General features: G+C 31.9%; 1 pseudogene; it reads right to left on the bottom strand.

Annotated features, from left to right (window-relative positions):
* Positions 1 to 4,492: 4,492 nt before the first annotated feature.
* On the bottom strand, positions 4,493 to 11,969 carry LOC114913673 (uncharacterized; annotated as a pseudogene).
* Between the last annotated feature and the right edge of the window lie 1,138 nt (positions 11,970 to 13,107).

Here is a 13,107-nt window from a genome sequence, read left to right as displayed (position 1 = left end):
ATCAATATCTGTATTATTCTCTCTGGATAGTATACTCTTATGCTCACTGCAACAAGTCATGATTTTTAATTTTATATTGATATGAAATAATTAGTTAGAATACTAAAAAATATACTAAGATGGTACTTAATAAAATCTTCAATTTTTTTCATAATTATTTAAAATATAAAAGTATTCCTTGGATAGCATATTCATGTCCATAAACTTATATCTCCTTCCACCCATAGGTCGAGCTGTTTATTTGAATATAGATAGTGTCGGTTCATCATCATCCTATTCATGATCTGTATTATGATCTGCATGATTGAATCTTATTTTGATATCATCAAGATACATCGAGCAGAATATGACGTACTCCGTAACTATGTATGCTTTCACTATAGGCCCTTCAGGTCATGCCTTATTACGCACATATTTTTTTAGAGTACATAAAATTTTATAAATAAAAATAAATTTAAATTTAACTAATATGTTTATATTTTATAACTGATATGATAAAGAAAATATGATTTCTTTATCTTTCAATAGGATACATTTACCAATAATATATCGGTCCGATCAATAGAGCTTTCTTTGGAAGATGAACAGTTAGATGCATCATAACATCAAAAAATGATGGTGAAATTTTTTTTTCTAACTTACAAATAATGAGCACGATATTCTTCTCAAACTTCTCAAGTAAGTAAATCTTCAATTTTTGATAACATAATTCTCGAAAGAACACTTTCAACTCAATTAATACAGCTTGAACATCACCACTCAGATAGCCATGCATGACCACAAGAAGCAAGTGCTAGATCATCACATGGAAGTCATAACTTTTTATGCTAGAGATATTGCCGTCATTATTGCCAACACACTGTAATACATTTGAAGCATAAGTATCAAAAAACTTTATGATTTTGAACCATGCACAGAAACTCTTCTTCTTCTCACCAAATAGTAAATAACATGCAGGTGGTATAAAAAATTTATCACCTCAGCGAATTAAATGGAACTCCGATCGGATTTTTATTTCTTACAAATTAAGGTGAACTTTTGAATTATCTTTTATTTTTTCTATGATGTTCAACACTGTACCGATGATATTATCACAAATATTCTCCTCAATGTATATTATATTTAAGTTATGACGAAGTGGTAGCTACTTTCAGTATGGTAGTTCAAAAAATATGTTTTGTTTCATCCAATTCAGCTAAGCTTTAGTATGTTTCTGCTTGCGAATATCCGATGTTTTCCTAAATTTCATAATTTCAATGGCTTTAAATTATTCTAAAACTTCTGCTCCACCTAACTTCTTAAGTAGTGGATGTCGGTCAGACTTACCATCAAAGTATTGATATAACGGATCCTCTAAGAGTGATTAGCAGGTAGAAACCATCGATGATCCATGAAGTGAATTTTTCTTCCATGCTTTAAGTGTAAGGAGGACGTATCCCTGTTGCATATTGGACATGCTAGATATCCTTTGGTACTCCATCCAGATAAATTTCATATGCAAAAAAATTATTTATGATCCATAAAATCAAACATGCAACTTAAAATTTTTTCAACTGTGAATCATATGTTTGTACTCTATTTTCCCATAGCTTCTTCAGATCATCGATTAAGAATCGTAGATATACATCAATTTTATTACTTGATACTTTCGGATCCAAAATCAACAGTGACATAAAAATAAATGGTTCTTCATATATTTTCAAGATGATACATTATATGGTACTAGTATCACAGGCCACATACTGTAGAAAGTACTCAAAATATCAAAGGACTTAAATCCATCTGTTGCTAGACCAAACCGAATATTGCGTGGGCTATTCATAAAGTGTGGATGCTTTGCATCGAAGTCTTTCTATACTACAGAGTTGGTCGGATGGCTAGGTATGTTCTCCTTCGAAACTCACTGCTCTTGATACCATCTCATTTTTTCAACTATCTTTGTAGATATATATAACCTTTGAAGTCTTAAAATTAATGAAAAATATCTCAAAATTTTATGAGGTATCTTCTTTTCCTTCCTATTATTGATTTTGTACCTAAGCTCATCGCATTTCTAACATTCACTTGCTTGTTCATTCTCTTTATAAAATAATATTAGTTATTTTTGCAGGCATGCATAGGAATATACCCAAGTTTCAATTCCCGCATGTATGTTTTTGCTTTAGAATATAATTTCAAAAGTCTCTTCATCGAAAAAAGCTACTTTAATCAATGTCAAATTTTGATCAAATAATTTCTGACTCCATCGATTCATGATTTTAATATGAAGTAATTTGATCAAAAACTCTAATTTAGAGAACTTTATATAATTTGGATAGAGTGGCTCTCATGCATCCCTTACAAGCTTTGCATACTATTCAGAAGTCCCTTCTATCTCATTAATATTGTATTCATGATCAGAACTGTCTTCAGATGCACTAGTACTCATGGGTATATTTGAGTGAACATCCTGATATAAATCATCTAATAATGAGTCTATACCATCATATTCGATAGGTTCTGTAGTATCTTATTATCTTCAATATCGTCATCGTCATGCATAACTTCTTTCGAATCATCCTTCCCATTCCAAATCCAACGAGTATACTTGTCCATATGATAATATAGCATATGCACATCAACAAATGATATGTGATGATATACCATATTGAGACATCTCTTATATAAATTTTTTATCCTACTGGTACTATCAGCCTTACACCATACAAACTCATTAAAATTTTGAATATCTTTTCGATATTCAGATAAGAAAATATCTCTAGTATTCATCTAACTTTTGTTGATATCCATCTAATAATAAAGAAAATCATTAACAATAAAGAAAATATCCCTGGCATTCATTCAAATCGGATCGCGACCCTGATCCCAAACCGGATCCCGACTCAGACCCCGAGCTGGATCTCGATTCGACCTAGATCTTGACCCGATCCAACCTAGCTCCTGACCCCTATTTTTCCTCTATTTTCCTCCTATTTTTTCTCTATCTTTTTTTATGGAGTCTCAAGTGGGTGGAGGGTTGGAGCTACCGAATATGGAAGCTTAGATTGAGACTTCTCAAAATAGAGAAAGTAGAGAAAAAGCATGAAAAAATATAATAAAAATCAACAAAAATAAATAATTTTTTTCCCACATAGATTCATCATTTTTTTGGTATTTGTGATGAAAATATTTTTATGGCAAATAATTCTATTGCAAAAAGTCTATATTCTTGTAGCGCAAACTCAATTTAGGGTTTAGGGTTAATTTAGAGTTTAGGGTTTAGGATTAGTTTAGGGTTTAGGGTTCATAATTAATTTAGAGCTTAGGATTTACGGTTTAAAGTTTTAGGACTTTAGGATTTAAGATTTAAGATTTTAGGGCTTAGGATCTATGGCACACTATCCACAGATTCTGCATATACAAATTAATACAAGGTAATTACTATCTAATTATTTTATCATTTAAAATGACTTACATAATAAATTCATCCTATCACCAATTAATAAGTAAAGTTAGGTCCTATTCTATTTAAAAATTATATTAATTATATAGGTCAATTACAGTAATTAAATGATATACAATAGGAGCTGAAAGAAATTTCGATAGTATTTCTCTTTAGTTCTCCCTATACAGCTGAAGATGTGTGAGGAGAACTAAAGAAAAATACTATCCGAAATTTTTATCAAATCCTCAACATATTGTTTGATTACTATAATTATTTATAGAATTAATTATAATTCTTAAACTAATCAATTGATCAATGTATATAATTCTCCTATCCATATAAAAATATATAAATATACAGATGTCATAGAATGTATATATTAATCAAAAGATGGATCTATGGTTCTATGCAATGTAAATTTTTTAAAAATAAATACCTAATTAATTAGTTAAATCAACATGTAATTATAAAATATAAATTCATCACAAAAGATATGGTTGTGTAGTGAAATCAGATATTGATAATGAAATCAGATATCAAGTAACAAGATATGGTTTATAAAACAAAGTGGTAGAAACCAATGACATCAAAAAATTAAAGGTTATCAACAACCACTACATCAATATATTCAATAATACATGACATCAAGATTGATTGGTGCAGTGAATTGTTAAATTGTTTGACACTGCATTAAGGTCTCTAAAGTGTTTACTGCATTAGAATAAATTGGATTTGGTGCCTTTACATAGTGTGTATTACTTTTGTTGGTTCTTGTTTGAAGAAAAGGAGGAAAGCCACAGGTCACTGCCTCTTGCCCGAATCACCGCTGCCTCTCTAGACGATGGTCGAAAACCATTCGTAAGGTAGAATTCATCAGTGAGGTAGGATGGAGACTCGCTAGAGAAGGGATCCAAGTACTTGACTCGATCGGGATCATACCAGGGGTCCTAGGCTCTTCAAACTTTTCTTTTCTTTTTCTTTCTCACATTCTCTCCTGAACCCTCTGGAAGCTTTCTAGACCCTCATAGACTCCAGCCTCCTTGGCTCCTCCCCACCCCGCTCTCCTCCCTATCGCATCCCTTCAGTCTCTGCCACCTCCCATCGGTCTAAAACTTCCTCCCTGTCTTGGCCTTTCCCTATGACCCATTGCTTCTCGCGAAGGCAACTGCACAGACCCAACACAAAAAAGAAAAGGAAAATAAAAAAAAAAACCTTCTCCCTTTCCTATTTGATGGAAATAGAAAACTCCCCTTTTCCTCTTCTTTGGTGCCCTCAGACCTTTTCCATTTGCAGTGTCGGAGCTGTCGTAACTCCAACGGATGGAGGTCCTCACCAGCCCCCGGCCCCTGTGCTCCCCTAGCCCCCGGCCCCCGCGCTTGCACCCCATGCCCCCTACGATCTACCTTTCTCCCGACTCCTGCGCCCGCACCCCACCACATCCCATCGTCGCCCGACGGCACCTGCCACCCTTCCCCTCCCTCTTTCCCAGCCTGGCCCCTCTTCTCCCCTCTAGCTAAATGAAATGAAAATAAATAAAAGGGTACCAATCTTATCTTTGTCAGCAACGGCAACATGGAGACGTACGGCATGCAGGAGATGGTTTCGATGGTGAGGATTAATGTACAGTGAGAGAGGGAGGGAGGAAGAGAGGGAGAGAGCCATGGGAGAGGGGTTTTGGCAGGAGAAAGGGAGGGAGAGAGGGAAAGCACAAGCAGTGGGGAGGAGCCAGGGGTTTCATGTGAAGAGAGGAGGGTTTCGCACGAACCAAGAGAGGCAGATAGAAGTGATCAAAAAAAACCTAATTTTTATTAAATTTTTAGCGACACAGTTATTTCCATCTCTAAAAACTACTATTAGCAACAAATATTCCATTTCCATCGCTCATAATTTCCACCAAATTTTTTTCTCTCTAAAAATTTTCCCTCTAAAAAATTTAATCAAAAAAAATTTCATAAAAAAATTAATTAGCGATGAAAATTAAATTTCTATTGCTACTAAGCATTATTAGTGATGTAAAAAAAATTTTTATCGCTAATAATTTCTACCAAAAAAAATTTTCTCTAAAAATTTTTCATCTAAAAAAATTTAACCAAAAAATTTTATAAAAAATTAATTTATGATGAAATAGTATTTTTTGTTACTAATAATCATTATTAGCGATAAAAATATGTTTCCATCGCTAATAATTTCTGACAAAAAAAAATTTTCCCCTAAAAATTTTTCTCTCTAAAAAAATTTAACAAAAAAAATAGCGATAGAAAATATTTTTACATCACAAATACTTTTTGCCACCTAAAAATTATTTCTTGCTAAAATAAATTTTATCCAAAAATAAATTTTTCGTCACAAATAAATTTTTGTTCGATGCATGGAGCATGTGCATGCTGTTCGATGCACCGTGCACGTGCGGACTCGCATGGCACACGATGGACAAGTGCAATGCATGTCACCTATATTATGATTGTGAATAGAGATGATGAGAACTCCGATGTGATGCAGAGAGTTAAAAATTTTAACAATTTTTAGACCATTCGATGTGAAGTAGCATGCACATCGTTTGATGCAATGCAAGATGCACACTATTCGATGCTCATAATTTTAAAAGTGTGAATGAGCCGGGTTGACCCGTAACCCAATTCGAATCAATTCAATTAGACTGATCCAAAACTTTTTATCACAAATAATTAGACATTAGCGATAGAAATATAGCATCCATTAATGATTCATCCCCCTCGACTTTTGTCATACTTGAATCGATATTTTTCTTTTCGAAATAAGCCTAACAATTCAAAAATCTTAAAAATTTAGGAGTTAGTATAGAAAAAAAAGATAGGAGAAGAACAGGATGAGTAGAAGAAGAAGTTTGGAAAATTGTAAGTCTGGATTTTGCAGCTGGTTGAAGAGAATGTTAGTATAATAAAGGGATAAAAATCGATAGAGAGAGAAGTAGAGCAAAAATCGACAAAAAAAAAATTCATCGTAAATAATCTATCATTTATTTTTTTAAAATTTTTGATTTTTCATCAATTATTTACAATGAAAATAAATTTTATATTACAAATAAATTATTTACGATGAAATATTTTTATCATAAATAATCTATCATTTATTTTTTTAAAATTTTTTATTTTTCATCGATTATTTATGATGAAAAAATTTTTATCAAAAATAATTTAGTATTTTTTCATCACAAATATAGCTTATTTGCGACTAAAAATTTTTGTCACAAATAAACTATCATTTATTTTTTTACTTTTTAATTTTTATTTGATTATTTATGATAAAAATTTTTAGTCATAAATAATTTATATTTATGATAAAAATATTTTTTTCATCACAAATACTTTATTATTCATGATAAAAAATATTTTTCATTATAAATAATATATTATTCACAATGATAATATTTTTCATTGTAAATATAGGTATTTACAATGAAAATATTTTTGTAGCAAATAATTCAATCATAAAAATCCTATTTTATTGTAGTGATATAAATTTTTTTGCTTGTTATCTATTTTATCTATCTAAAGCTAGACAGCTCAGATATCTTCTTAGTCGGCTAACTTTCATATCTTGATCAGTTAACTGAATTTTTAGATTGGCTTAGAGAATTTATAAATTTTTACTGCTTTTTGTATTCTTCTGTTTTTGAGCCTGAGTCAGCTATCCCATTTTTGTGAGTTAGCTAAGCTTCAGCCTTCATCAACTATGTTGTTTTCATGATCGACTCAGAAGAATTTCTAAAATTTTTAGTCTACTATCTTTATGTAGAGTCTAAGACTGAGTTGGCTATCCAGATAGATAAGTTAATTTTGATCCTATCTTGATTGGCTCATATAAAAACTTGATCGATTAAGGAAGATCATCTGAATTTTATCTTTTTCTGTCTTTCTCATGATTCGAGACTAGATCGACTTAACTTCTTTCTCAGTTGACTCAAAAGTATGCGATATATGTCAAAATTAATTTTTTCTAATTTTAAGTAGCTTTCTTTATCAAACATATTCTAGGTTAGATTTATCTTCTCAAACTTAATATTTGAATTATCGAAAAGTCTTTTTAGGCTAGATTTTTTTTATCAAATTCTTTGTATACTAAAGTTAGTTTCTTTGCTTCCAAAACTTAAATCTTTGACTTGAGAATATGGAATCACTAAAATTTAATAGAATTTTCTCTCAAATTATGTCAACTTTTGAGCATTATAAAAAACTCTATAATCACCCTTAAAAGCATCATTAGTAATTTCAATTTGTACTCAAATTTTTTTGACATTATCAAAATCAATTCCAAGACTAACATACGTTTACCCTAAAACATATATTCTAGATTCTATGCCATACTTGGATAATTGTAGAATAAAAATATTAAAATATTAGAATCATTCTTTTCATATAAGTAAAATATAAATCTATATCTTTATTAAACTTTAGTAAAAGAACTTATTAATAAAATAAATATTTTATATATTCATAAAATATATTATTTTTTAAATAATTATGTAATTAATAAAATAATATTTTAAAATAGATATTTTTTAAATAAATTTTTTTTTGCATGTATATCCTTCTAAACATTCAAATTTATGTGAATACCCTTGTAAAATTGATATTTACATGTATATCCTTATAAAATACTTGATTTGCATGTATACTTTTTTTTTATTTTTTGTATATATACTCATGTCATCTAACATCGTTAAAAAGTTAATAATTTAAAATTTAAATGACTAAAATACCCTTATGAGTATATATGCAAAAAAAATTATAAGGATATATATGCGATTAGTAATTTACAAGGATATATAAATAAATATTAATTTTGAAAGGGTATTCATGCAAATTTTGACATTTAAGAGGGTATACAGGTAAAAATTATTTATTTAATTTTAATCTATTGTATATTATTTTAACGAGATGGAAAGAATTTAAACATATTAATTAATATCATAGTAAGGATGATTCAAGTACATTAATTTTTATCTATTGCTTCTTTATTGGCATTTATAGTAGGAATGATTCATTTGTTTAAAGATTTTATATAGATACTTCTCAAAAAAAAATTAAATAAAATAAAGTTAATCTAATGATAGGAGGTTCGCACAGCTTCACCCACTACTTTCTTGCCAGTATTCTACCATTGTTTGTTGGCACTATGAAATCAGCATCATCATTTTCTTGAAGATGTCAGTGTGCAATTGCTCAGATGTAGCCACCCCTTGCCATATTCCAAGTAACATGAGCCCCACCTTAACATAGACTCAAAACGACATAAATGCAATCAATCTAATGGAATTTAACAGAGAGAAACTTGTGGCAGGCAAGAGAACCTATCTCAACAAGCATGATACCACTTTTTTTCACTTGAGAGAACTACTAACATCATCACTTTAGCAAAGTATATCGACAAGCAATCTAAATTAATAATCCAATTTGCATGCTCTGAAATATAAATTAATGTATAACTACTGCAAATTAGAAGCAACCAAGAAAGAGTAATAACAAAGTAATTTCCACTTATACTCTTCTCATCAAATAATGTGCAGTCAAATAATGTAGCATCTAACAAAGTAATAATCATAACTCATCATCATCTTTCTCAGCGATATGCTTCAGAAGCTCATGTTCTCCACATGATAAAATCTGAAATTAACTATAAAAAGAAAAAATAATAATGAGATTTAACTTTATATCAACTAAAAAATTATGTTTAGCAATTATCAAAATATTGATCTAAATAACTTGAAAGAAAATAAAATACAAAAATTGAGATAGTATCTCCAATCACATACCAATCAAGATTATTGGTAGGCATTACTTCTCCAATTGAAATTTCCATCGTTCTAGCTTGCTTGCAGGGTCTTTCTTTATTTTTTTTCTCTTTCGATGCTATAAATAATACATGTGTACCTCCTGTTGTTGACATTCTTCCTCTTGAGCTATTTCTTTTAGGCCTGTAATTTTTTAATAAGATATAATTAATAAATGACAAATATCCTAGTCAAACTAGTGCATATGTTACCTCCAGGGTTTTTTGGTACAGAAGATGATGATACTGAAGCTTGAGATTCCTCCACTACTGGATTTTTACAGGTCTTTGCATGATGCCCAAGTTCACCACAATGCTTGCATTTGTGCATTCTCTTCAATGCATTCTCATCTGTACCTCTAATTCTCTTCTTCTTTGGTCTTCTAGGGGGTCTTAGATTAAGCTTAGGAGGCAACACTTTGTATCCAATATCAGCTTTTATCCATTGGGCCTTGTCAGATAATGGTCCAATTTTTAATGCATAAGTAGCTTTATACTTTGCAATGGTGAAGTATTCAGAAACATAATTTTCCAAGTTTGCACCTCTTATACTACAAATAAAGGCAGCTGCATGAACACAAGGAATGCCTAACATGTTCCACACACGAGAAGAGCACCTTCATTCATTTAGAATTACTTCATATCTTTCATTAGTCTCCATTACTTCTGCTTTATAATCACTGGTTCTATAAACATTATAATCACCTAACTTAAGACTGATATCTCTAATATATTTTATTACCAAAGGAACTAAATTTTTCTTCCAGCGAGTAGCCATTCGCCTTCTAGCTTTCATCTTCATCATAATTTTTTGCCTCACAACATCTAATAGATCAAGAATAGGTTTATGTCTAGCCTCAGAAATCCAGACATTGAATGACTCCAAAAAGTTGTTCGTTATGTAGGAGCACTTAGCTATGATACCAAATTGAGATCTACTCCACAAACCAATATTTTCAGTACTCAGATACTTAAATGCCTCCAAGCTAGCTTTTTTAATTTGATCCATAACATCATCATGCTGAACTTTTGTGAATGGCCTTGTAGCTTCCCATACCTTAATTTTAAACCAATCTCCTGGAAATTTTGTTTGAAAGTTTTTGTACAGGTGCCTCATGCATTTTCTATGTTCTGTTTAAGGATATATATATTGTACTGCTTCTTTTAGTCCCTTTTGTCGATCAGATATAATTACTAAACCTTCAGGAGTTTCTATTGCTTCTTTAAGTGCCTCTAAAAATCAAGTCCAGCTATTGCTATCTTCAGATTCTGCTATACCAAAGGCAACCGAAAATAAACTATTATTTTCATAAAGTGCTGTAGCAACCATCATCACACCTCGAAATGTTTTCTTTAAGTGGCAACCATCTGGTCTATAAGAGGTCTACAACCAGATAAGAAGCCCATACTGCAAGCTCCTAGAGCAACAAAGAAGCGGTGGAAGTAATGCCTATCACCTACCACATCTAATTGCAGCTTTACTACACTACCTGAATTTTTTCTTAAAAGCTCCTTCTTGAAATCTTCCATTCTGTCAAAAGAATCTGCCCAATTCTCATGAATCATGGACATGGCAAGCTCCTTTCCTCGTCAAACTCTGTGATATGGAAACTCAAGATGATGGAACTGCAATAATCTCTTTTTTAGTTCAATAGGTGACAGGTCACCCTCTTTTCTTAGCTAACCATTCACCCTGTCACGTATCCAAAATTGTGTGGCCATCTTATTGCCACATTTATTCACAGATGAGCATGTATGAGGTTCCTTCAAATTTTTGATCTGCACAAACAGTCATAAGAATAAATTAATACAAGTAACATTATTTATATACACTATAATGAATAGAATTGATATTTCTACCATAATACCTGAAATGTGTGACCATCGCATAATAGTGAAGTATGGAGCCTCCAATTGCAAGCTCTATTTTTGCAAGTTACTGTCATTCTTCCTAGCTCACTTTTGAGAATCCTTAAAACAAATTCATTTATTATAGCATATTGACTCAATGCTATCTTGAAGTGTTCTCAACTTGCAAATTTTGCACCCACAGACATGTTAGGATTCTCATTGTCCATCTCATATATCTCTCCCTTGTATTCTATGACATCATCATCATCATCAGACTCAGAATCACTACTATAGATACTATGATAACTACTCCCAGAACCATAAATTTCAGTATCTAATTCTTACTCCTCTTGAAATATAGCTTCATCGTTTACCCTAATATTGTCATTATTCTCAATAGCAGTAGCTGAGATATCAGTCCCTAATATAGCTGGACGCTCAATTTCATTCTGTCTTTGGTTCTCCCTTTGGTCATCCACTCGAACCTCTCCTATTGCAACTATTTCACCTCTACATATTTCAATTTGGTCTTGACTACCTAGTGTTGTTTAAGAAAACTGTATATCATTAGTCTCTTTTATGACAAATAAGAAGCACTCCTTCAAATCTTGACTTCAAACAAACTCATTAGTTTATGATCTGTATCTAGAATCATATAAGATTTAGATGATAAATGTCTAACCACAGACCAAATCTTTATAGTCTCTTCGAGCTTCAAATTGAATATATGCACTGTATCATCACATAGCTCTATGTAAGAATAGCAATCAACATTGACTAATCAGCTTTTTTGCCTCCCAAAATAATATTTTATTTTTGTAGAATTCTTAATCTTCTTAAAATAACTTTCAAATTTCATCTTCAACTTGAAAAGTGGTTGCTCCATTTTAATAAGCCTGGACATGAAATAAGCAACTATTCATGATAAATCATATGCGAAATAAAATTTATCAACCAAAACCACACTATAGAAATATAAAAAAAAAGAAGGAATAATGCTTTTATCAATTCATGTGATATAACCACAAAATTATAGAGGTAAATTTGATAAAATATTTCAGCACATATCATCATTATTTTCACTATTTTTTTAATCTTAGAATATATTCTTGAAACAAATTTTAGAAATTTAACTAACAAATATCAAACTATTTCATGTTTATGTTTCAAATAAATAATTATTTATAAAAAAAATATAGATTAAATAAAAAATAAAATATAAATTAAAGCTTGTATATAATATAATGATTAGGATGATAAAACATATCAATATATAATGATATGGTTGGCATCCGAGAATCAGGGACATCATAGTGTAGCAAGTTGAATGTTGTTGAACATAGTTAAACCAGAAGAGTAGGACCCACCAAATTGAGATGATCTAGATTTCGAAGGCAGGGGATACCAGTGGAGAGAAAGATGCCGCCAATATTCCTCAAAAAAGAAATGAAGCAGCAGATGCCGAGCAAAGAAAAATGGTTGATGCAGAGCAAAGAGGGCCCACCAGAAAGCCAAGAAAAATGGTGGGAGAGGCCAAAGGAGAGCGGAGAGGAGGCCGGTCTGATCTTCCGATTCAGCAAAACTCCGACAAATCAGCGTCAGCATCCCAAAATCCGGGAGTGCAATGCATGGAGAACTCCGGCGAGGTACCCGATGTGGAAAAAAGAAAAATGGTGGGAGAGGCCAAAGGAGAGCGGAGAGGAGGCCGGCATGGTCTTCCGATTCAGCAAAACTCCGACAAATCGGCGTCAGCAACCCAAAATTCAGGAGTGCAATGCGTGGAGAACTCCGACGAGGGACCCAACATGGAAAAAATCCGATGTGCTCGGCTTGGCTTACGATGATGACCAAGATCGGCGATGCTGAGGAGATCACTGGCGAAGGAAACAGAGAAAAGGTTGCTCGTGCATGGGAGCGACGGTGGAGGGAGTAGGGCACGGAGGAGATTTTCGATGATGCGATCTCCGACGATGCTGAGGAGATCACCGATGAAGAGAACAGAGAAAGAGGGTCCTCATGCGCGG

This window comes from Elaeis guineensis, chromosome 3 (genome assembly GCF_000442705.2).
Source record: "Elaeis guineensis isolate ETL-2024a chromosome 3, EG11, whole genome shotgun sequence".
NCBI lineage: Eukaryota > Viridiplantae > Streptophyta > Magnoliopsida > Arecales > Arecaceae > Elaeis > Elaeis guineensis.
This window is presented reverse-complemented; position numbering and strand designations above follow the sequence as displayed.